The 8,181-nt window shown below is 38.8% G+C and overlaps 1 pseudogene across 1 annotated transcript; it reads right to left on the bottom strand.

The window, feature by feature from the left end:
* Positions 1–2,401: 2,401 nt before the first annotated feature.
* LOC309845260 (hsc70-interacting protein pseudogene) lies at positions 2,402–4,142 on the bottom strand (annotated as a pseudogene). The gene has a single exon. The product of its transcript is annotated as a hsc70-interacting protein pseudogene (transcript).
* Between the last annotated feature and the right edge of the window lie 4,039 nt (positions 4,143–8,181).

Raw genomic sequence — 8,181 nt, 5'->3', positions numbered from 1 at the left:
GTCCTTTCTCATCGCAGTAGGAATGTTCGTTTATTCAGTGCTTCTTATCTCTGATCATCTAGATAAGCTTTTTTTTTAACTTTCTTTTTTTTTTTTTAAAGATTTTATTTATTTATTTGACAGACAGATATCACAGTAGGCAGAGAGGCAGGCAGAGTGAGGAGGAAGCAGGCTTCCTGCTGAGCAGAGAGCCCAATGTGGGGCTCGATCCCAGGACCCTGGAATCATGACCTGAGCCGAAGGCAGAGGCTTTAACCCTCTGAGCCACCCAGGTGCCCCTAACTTTCATTTTCTAAATTGTGGTAAAATACATATAACACAGAATTGGCCATTTCAACCATTTTTATATGTACGATTCAGTCTCATTAAGTACATTTATATTCTTGTACAACCATCACTATCATGCATCTCTAGAACTTTTCTTATCTTCCCAAACTGAAACTGTGTACCTATTAAACAAAAATGCCCTCCTCCCAGCCTCCCAGACCTTGACAACCACCCTTTTACTTTCTATCTCTATGAATTTGACTCCAAGTACCTTATATATGTAGAGTCAGACAATATTCATCCATTTGTGACTGGCTTTTTTCACTTAGTGTAATATCTTCAAAGCTTCAACAGTGTTACATGATGTGTTAGAAGTCCTCCCATTTTAAGTTTGAATGCTATTCCATTATATGCATATGCCACAAATAATGTGCTCCTTATAACTATAGATAAATGGACTTAATACCTAAAAACAGTATTAAAAACTGGGACTTGGGGCACCTAGGTGCCTCAGTTGGTTAGGTATCTACCTTCAGCTCAGATCACGATCATATGGTCTAGCAATCTAGCACAGCCCGGGGTTCAGCACTCAGCAGAGAGTCTGCTTAAAGGTTCTCACCCTCTGCCCCTCCCCAGGCTCATGTGTGTGCCCAGGTGCATATGCTTTCTCTCAAATAAATAAATAAATAAAATCTTAAAAAAAAAAAAACCAATTGAAAATTGAATTGTTGAGTTGTGTGAAACAATTTGAAGGTACAAGTCCTAAAACTACAGATTTAACTTAGATAAAAATGCTAACTTAATTTCTAACAAAATTGGAACTTTCTTTAGCTTGGGTTAATTATTAGGAGAAACAGAATGATAATGAGTTTAAACTTTATAAAGTACACGATCATTCAGATCATTTTAGTCTTTTCTATAATGGCTTTAAAATGAGAAATGACACCGATGGCTACAAGCGTCATGAACAGCACTGTGTGCCGCTAAATGGTACACTTCATAGTGAACAATTACATGTTAATTTTAATGCATTAAAGAAAAATGCTATAATGATGGAAACTTTCTTTAACTTTGTACTGGGATTGTATTTTTCCTATAAATATACATGTGTTGGTAGACTGTGTTGATACATGTGTACTACAATTAAAAGGATTATTCTAATATTAATTATTATTCATAAGAGCAAAGAGGCAGGAAATGAGCTTTGTGGGAATGCCATTGTACATGTGATTCTATCTGCTTAGAGCACTTCTCAAGGTCTGCCCATCAGCAGAATCCAACTCATTGACCATTTTCTTATAGAGGATTCCCCGTTGTGTAATAATAGGTTCCCCTTTTTTGGTACCTCTGTATAGCATTAGGTTCTGCCTTGTTCCCCCTGCTAAACTTGAAGTTCTTTGAGGCCAGGATCATACTTTCTTCCTCTTTGTATTTATCAGTCATATACTACATGCCCAGTCAATGCTGGTTCTGTTGAAACTCTCTGAGTTGAATTAATTAAAACTGATGCTCTTGCTCATTGGATTTTGCAAGCCATTGTTTCACTGTAGTTTTTTCTCGAAGGCTTCTTCCATTTGAAAGAAAGAAAGTGAACATAGAAACTTGATATTGGCCCTGGCTACTTTCCTGAGGTCCTATGAAACTTGAGTCGAAACACGTATTTGTCGGCACATTCTCTCTCTCTCTCTCTCTCTTTTTTTTTCTGGCACATTCTCTTTAAGGAGCACACATTTATTACTTTACTTTCAAATCAGTTGCTAGCCATTTGTTTTGTTTCTTTCTGTTTTAAAACAAAAAATGTTTCTTGACTTCTCTCCTATGCCTCCTTGGTCTACTCATTATAACCAGAGCAGTTTAGTTTTCTAATAACTACCTGTGGTATATAAAGCACTGCCCGACATCCTGTTGATGACAGTCACTGTTGTTGGAAGACTGAGATATGGTCAGTATAGATCAATCATACACACATGAACTCATTTAAAGACAATGGTGAAACAATGATCCAATACAAAATTGTAGATGATAGAAGAAATTGGTCATAGCACAATTATTTTTAAAATACTTTCTTCCATGCTATATCTGAAACCATTTCCTATGGAACAAAACATCAAACAGAATGAATCAATATGCTGTCCTCAAATATGAGCCTTGAGAAGTGGTTGAGTTCAAAGACCTGCAAGTAAAGACAGGTGGAACAAGGCATCCTGGGTGGCATAGGAAAGACAAAGAAGATCAATGTCATGGGAGCCAAGGAAGAAGATTCTTTTTTTTTTTTTCCAACTCAAACTTCATCTATTTTAATGTATTATTTGCCTCCTACTAATAAACCTTTATTTCACTCGTTATAACTGAGCAATGAATCTTCCACACTGAAATATCTTCCTTGCCCAATTAATCCAAAGGAAAAAAACTGAAATGATTAGTAAAGAAAAATGTAGGGACTAACACACCCTTTTAATATGTTTTTAAATATTTTTAAGGTTTAAAAAGTGTTTAAAGTTTGTAGTTCCTAGTAGGAAAACATTATCTGAATGAATACCCTAATGGCAAACCACTGTAGAATGTTTCAGTTGCATGGGGAGCAGAGGGGTAGGGATTCTCTTCACAGCACCCCAACTTTCTTCATGAGAAGGTCGGAGGTACACTGGTTTGTATTATTGCGACATCCATTAGGTGATCGAAGTTGCTTTTCCTTCAGCAAGGGCTTTATTTGTCAGAAGGGCATTATGCTTGACCTCCAAATTTGGCTGACAATTTACTGATGAGATTCATAACCTTTGGGTTGCTCTGACATTTTGACATATTCGCTGGGTTCTGGGCCACATCCTGGAAGGCCACCATAATTTCTGGATCCTGCATGGCTGCAAGAACTTCCGGATCACGAAGAATTTCATTGAGTCCAGGCATTCCTGCCATCCCAGGCATCCCCCCTGCCATTCCAGACATTCCTCCAGGAAAGCCACCTGGGAAAGAGCCATACTGAGCTCCTGATTGCCGTCTGGCTTCTTCCTCCCTCTGGGGTCTCTCGTGTTCTTCCCGAGCCTTCTTAACCCTTTCTATTCTTTCTTTGATCTCTCGCTCTTCATGTTTTTGCTCGTATTTTCTCCGATGTTCAGCAATTTTCATCATAATCGAGCTTGCAAGCAAGGGCAAGATCATGTGCTGCTTCTTCCCAATGGCCCAGAAGTCTATGTGCTTTCCCACGCCACTTATAAAGCTGAGCTGAATCAGGATTTATTTCAATAGCTCTGTCACAGTCTCGAATGGCAGCATTTGGCTTCTGTAATTTGATGAAGACACTGGCTCTCTTGGCATACAGAATGGCCAAGCGAGGATTTAGTTTGTTGGCATCTGTGAACAAGTCAATGGCTTTCTGTAGTTCACCATCATTTAGGGCATCAATGGCAGCCAGTTTTTTATCATTTGCCTGATCCATCATTTCCTCAGTTATCTCTGCATTTTCATCTCCCATTTCTTGAGGGGCATTGGTATCTGGTTCAATAACATCTTCATTGTCAATTTCTAGATCACTCTCCTCACTTGATGGTTCATCTGTCTTTATGTTTTCCTCCGCCTTCTTACTATCTGGTTTTTCTTCCTTGATACTGTCTTCTGTTTTAGTTTTATGAGTGGCAGGTGGTATTTTACCCCCCATGCTCTCCACCCACTCCCGCAGGAAACTCATTTCCTCGGTGTGCAGAACGCTCGGATCCTGCTTACACATTTTCACGAAAGTCTGAAGCTCGCTCACTTTGCGGGGGTCCATGGTCCAGAGGCAGTGGCAGGCGGCAGGCGCGGCTGGGGTTGCGACCCGATTCCAGGCGCGGGTACTAGCTCAGCGTGATCGTGTAGAAGGCAAGGAAGAAGATTCTTATTTGAAAACTGGACAAGGATAATCTAGGCCTCCAGGAAAAGATTAGAAATCTCTGAGAAATAAGTAATCACAAGGTGGTTGTTATGGAGTTGTAAATTTACTCACATCCTCAGATTTGAAAAGAAATCATAGCCGCCTTCTCATCTGAAGACCATATCGGATGGTCTCCATCATACACACCCACGAGGTAGGAAGAACTACAAGAAAAAGAAACAGTTTAGTCTCATCCCCAAACTAAATCCACTGTAATAGGAATCTCTGGTAAGATGAACGGTATCTTAGATCAGGCTCTCTTCTGAGCTTTTCCTCACAGGGTTTTTGCACTTTGGGAGTGGGTGGGTTTTTTTTTTTTTTTTTTTTTTAACCATTGTAGAGGCTGTGGGAAGGGGTCACCCCTGGAACCTCTCAGGTGTCTGATGTGTGATGGCTGGTTTGGCCTCAGCCAAGTGAATGGAAGTGCTCCTCGAGCATCTGCAGAGTGTTCAGGCATCTGCTGTGGAAGTGTGAGCTAGTGGAACTCGAGCCTGAACACCCTGGATTGGGTCAGGCCACAGTCATCTTCCTGCCTACTCAGCCCCACTATAGTCTTCATAGGCACTTGATTACTCAGCTGAGCCTTGACTCCGGAGCTCCCTGGCTCGGGCCCCAGCCTAACTCTCACCTCACTTGCACATGTCCTCCTCACGGAACACAGGCACTGGAGATCCTATCTGTGACACAGAAGAAGCTGATGTAAGAAGAAGCCAGACTCACCTCGCCTCTCTGCCACCAAGTTCACCTGCTACATCTGGCCCAGATTAATGAGAGACTTTGGGAGCATCTCCTCTCATGTCACACAGTTTTCCTAGTAAGACTTGAACCTGGAAAGGGGGCATGTAGCCATGTGTGTCTCTATCTACCTCTACCTGCCCCTCCTCTTCTCTTCCCATCAACCCTTGGAACCACAAGGGTAAGATTCTCTTTCTTCCTCTTTCTTTCTGGCTAGAAACTTTTTATTTCAAAACTATATGATCCATCTGGCTAAGCCAGGTTCTAGAAATTTTAAAGGGAGAAATGAAATTCTAGAAACTTTAAAGGGAGAAATGAAGGAATTTAGAAAATCTTCCCTGAGGCAGCTCTCATAATCTCCCTCAAGTTCCAAAGTCCATCTAAGAAAACAACAATTTCGCAGGGAAATGCAAAGACATAAGCATATTACATTTTTGAAAATATTGTATTTGTTATCTTTACTCTTCTATGACACTATTCTTTCTCTAACAGGAGAATACTTAGATGATACTTCTGTGCTCTATGAAATTTTCCTGAAGAAAAAAACGAAGTATGTTTCATTTCTGAACTTCTAATGCCTTCTCTCTCTCTCTCTCTCTTTTTTTTTTTTTGAAGAATTTATTTTTAAAGCAGTTTTAGCTGTACATAAAAACTGAAAGGGAGATCCAGAAATTTTCCAAATATTCCCTGATCCCACACATGCATGGTCTCTCCCATTATCAGCATCACTCACCAGAATGGTGAGTTTTCTACCAAGAATGAACCTCACCTGACACATCACAGTTCTGAAAGTCCATAATTTACTTTAGGATTCAAACTTGGTGTTGTACATTCTAAGGGTTTGACAAATGTATTATGAACTGTATTACCATTATAATGTTAAGGAGAATTTCCAATGCTCTAAAAATGTCTTTCCTAAAAAGTATTTTTTCCATGTTTATGTATATTTTTTTCTTTCTTTGTAACTATTGTTACATTTCCTAGTTTCCTAATGTTCTAAAACTACAATGTTTACATTTACTTATTAATTCATATTAATTTCTGCATCTCAAAGATAAAACCTAATTGAGTTTGTGTAAGTTCTGAACCAAATGCACCAGCACTATCGTCTACCCTACTTCTTCAAAGAACACTGCTGGATGTTCAAAGTGTTCAAAGAACACTACCAAATTCAAAAAGATTCTTTTTATTTTCCTGATGGTGTTTGATTATGCTGACATGTTGACTTTTCCAGTGTAAGACAGACTCATGAATGTGTAGAGAAATGTATGTTTCATTTTTCTGAACTTTTAGTAGAGTTGGTAGCTCTATTCTAGTTGTTTTTAAACACTAAACTATAGACATATTTTTGACCAAAAAAATTAAATTTGAGGTTATACACTGCAAGCTTCAAAGGAAGTGAATCAAAAATTCAAGGGTGTGATTTACTCATTGAAAAAGTGGTAGACACTATTTTGACCACAAGTACCAGTCATATCAGTGGGAAAGGACTAGAAGGGTACAGACATAAACTCATTTTCATTTCTGTGCATCTTCCTTGAGTATTTTATCAGATTGCCATGTATAGCAACTTGCCATTCTGTGGTTACTCACTTCTAACACTATAAATGTCGAGAAATGCCAGACTATCACCTTGGACTTTAAAGCGTGATTGTTTTGTGTGTATGTGGTTTCATACCCAAGTGAGTCATTCTACCAAGAACCTTGAGAATATCAGTCTAGTCTAGACATTTCACCCTTAATGATTGATACGCCAGTGTTGGCATAAGATAATGTATCCTTACAAAGAGGATGTAGGTGTAAAATGATTCTGTGTAAATACAAATATTATATTCTTAAACCCACAAAATCTTGACTAGTCATTTCTTCTGCTAAATCTTTCCATCCCTGCCATTTCCATTTATTATCACTTGTATCAACAACTGTTCATCAGGAAACCTCATATCTGTAGAATAATCTCTTCCTGTCCTATTTGTATTTCCAGTCTGCCTTAGTAGCTTCAGTAAAAATATATTAAGTGAATGAATCCTGACTTACAGGAAAGCCCATTGCAAAATATGCACCTCTGATGCTCTTATCCAACTCTTTGTCTTCTCGGTCTCTTCCCTAAGGATTTCTTAACAGCATCTAGAAATTCTTCATTGATTTTCAGTGTTCTCTTATTCTACCAACTAGCAGGTATGACTATAGCTATGAATGATCATATAAATATTAGTGTTAACAGATTTTTTTGTTTTATAGGAAAATCAAGTTTAATTGCAGGATATTACTTGGGAAAGTATCTTTAGGAATATCAATCATTTTAGCATGAATAAATCTGTTTGTGGGGGTCATAACAATTAAAATGGAAGTTTGGAAAATTGGATGTTAATTTTATCATATACATTCCTTTGGGTCCCAATCTTCAAAAGGTTTTAAAATCGACTGGTAAATATACTGTGAATCCTGTAAGCTTCTTATGAGATATTTTGATAAGCATAATATAAAAGGAGGTATAGTGAAAATAGAACCTACCAAAATTACTTGTATGTATTTTTTATTTATTGAGAAAAGGGATAATTCTTCCTGGTATAAAAACAGAATATTCTTTTAGTATTACCAAGGGTGGCATCCTTAAGAAGGATAAATACCAGAAGTTCCTATTTGCCTAGGGAGGAACATGAGAGTATCTCCTGGGTTTTGAGAATTGAAAAGAAAACAGTGCTTTGGCTGAACCCCAATCAGAGCTACTATTCAGATGATAGGTCCCTTATCAGTTGTTAAATTATAAATATATCTGTACTTTTGGTATATAGCTTCCTCCCTGATTTATTTGCCCTGCTCCTTTCCAGAAACAGCAGTCCTCCTTACAACCAAACCAATACCTCATAAATGATCTCCAGGATCCTTCCTGGCTGTTAGGGTCTGCTTCTGTCCCGATTCACCTGAGTTCATACAGCATCACCTGCCAGGTTCTTTTGAGTTTAGGCCTGTGAGACATGATGCACTGGAGTTCCCTTTATGGAAAACCTGAATGAGGGACCAGCAGGACCCACGATAACAGGCAGAGCAGAGGACCAAGTACCAGTCACTATGCCCAGACCCATTCTTAAGGTACAGCTCCACCTCTCACAACTCAGGTGCTCCACTAGAGGGATTCCATTACCTTTTTATTCAGCCATAACTGCCGTCATGCTTTAGAGCTCCCTGCCCCCAGAAAGCAGCCCCTTGTGCCCATGGCATTAATCTACCACAAACAAATCCCATGGTTTATGCTCTATTTTTCACATCCA

This window comes from Mustela nivalis, assembly GCF_964662115.1.
Source record: "Mustela nivalis genome assembly, chromosome: 12".
Taxonomy (NCBI): domain Eukaryota; kingdom Metazoa; phylum Chordata; class Mammalia; order Carnivora; family Mustelidae; genus Mustela; species Mustela nivalis.
This window is presented reverse-complemented; position numbering and strand designations above follow the sequence as displayed.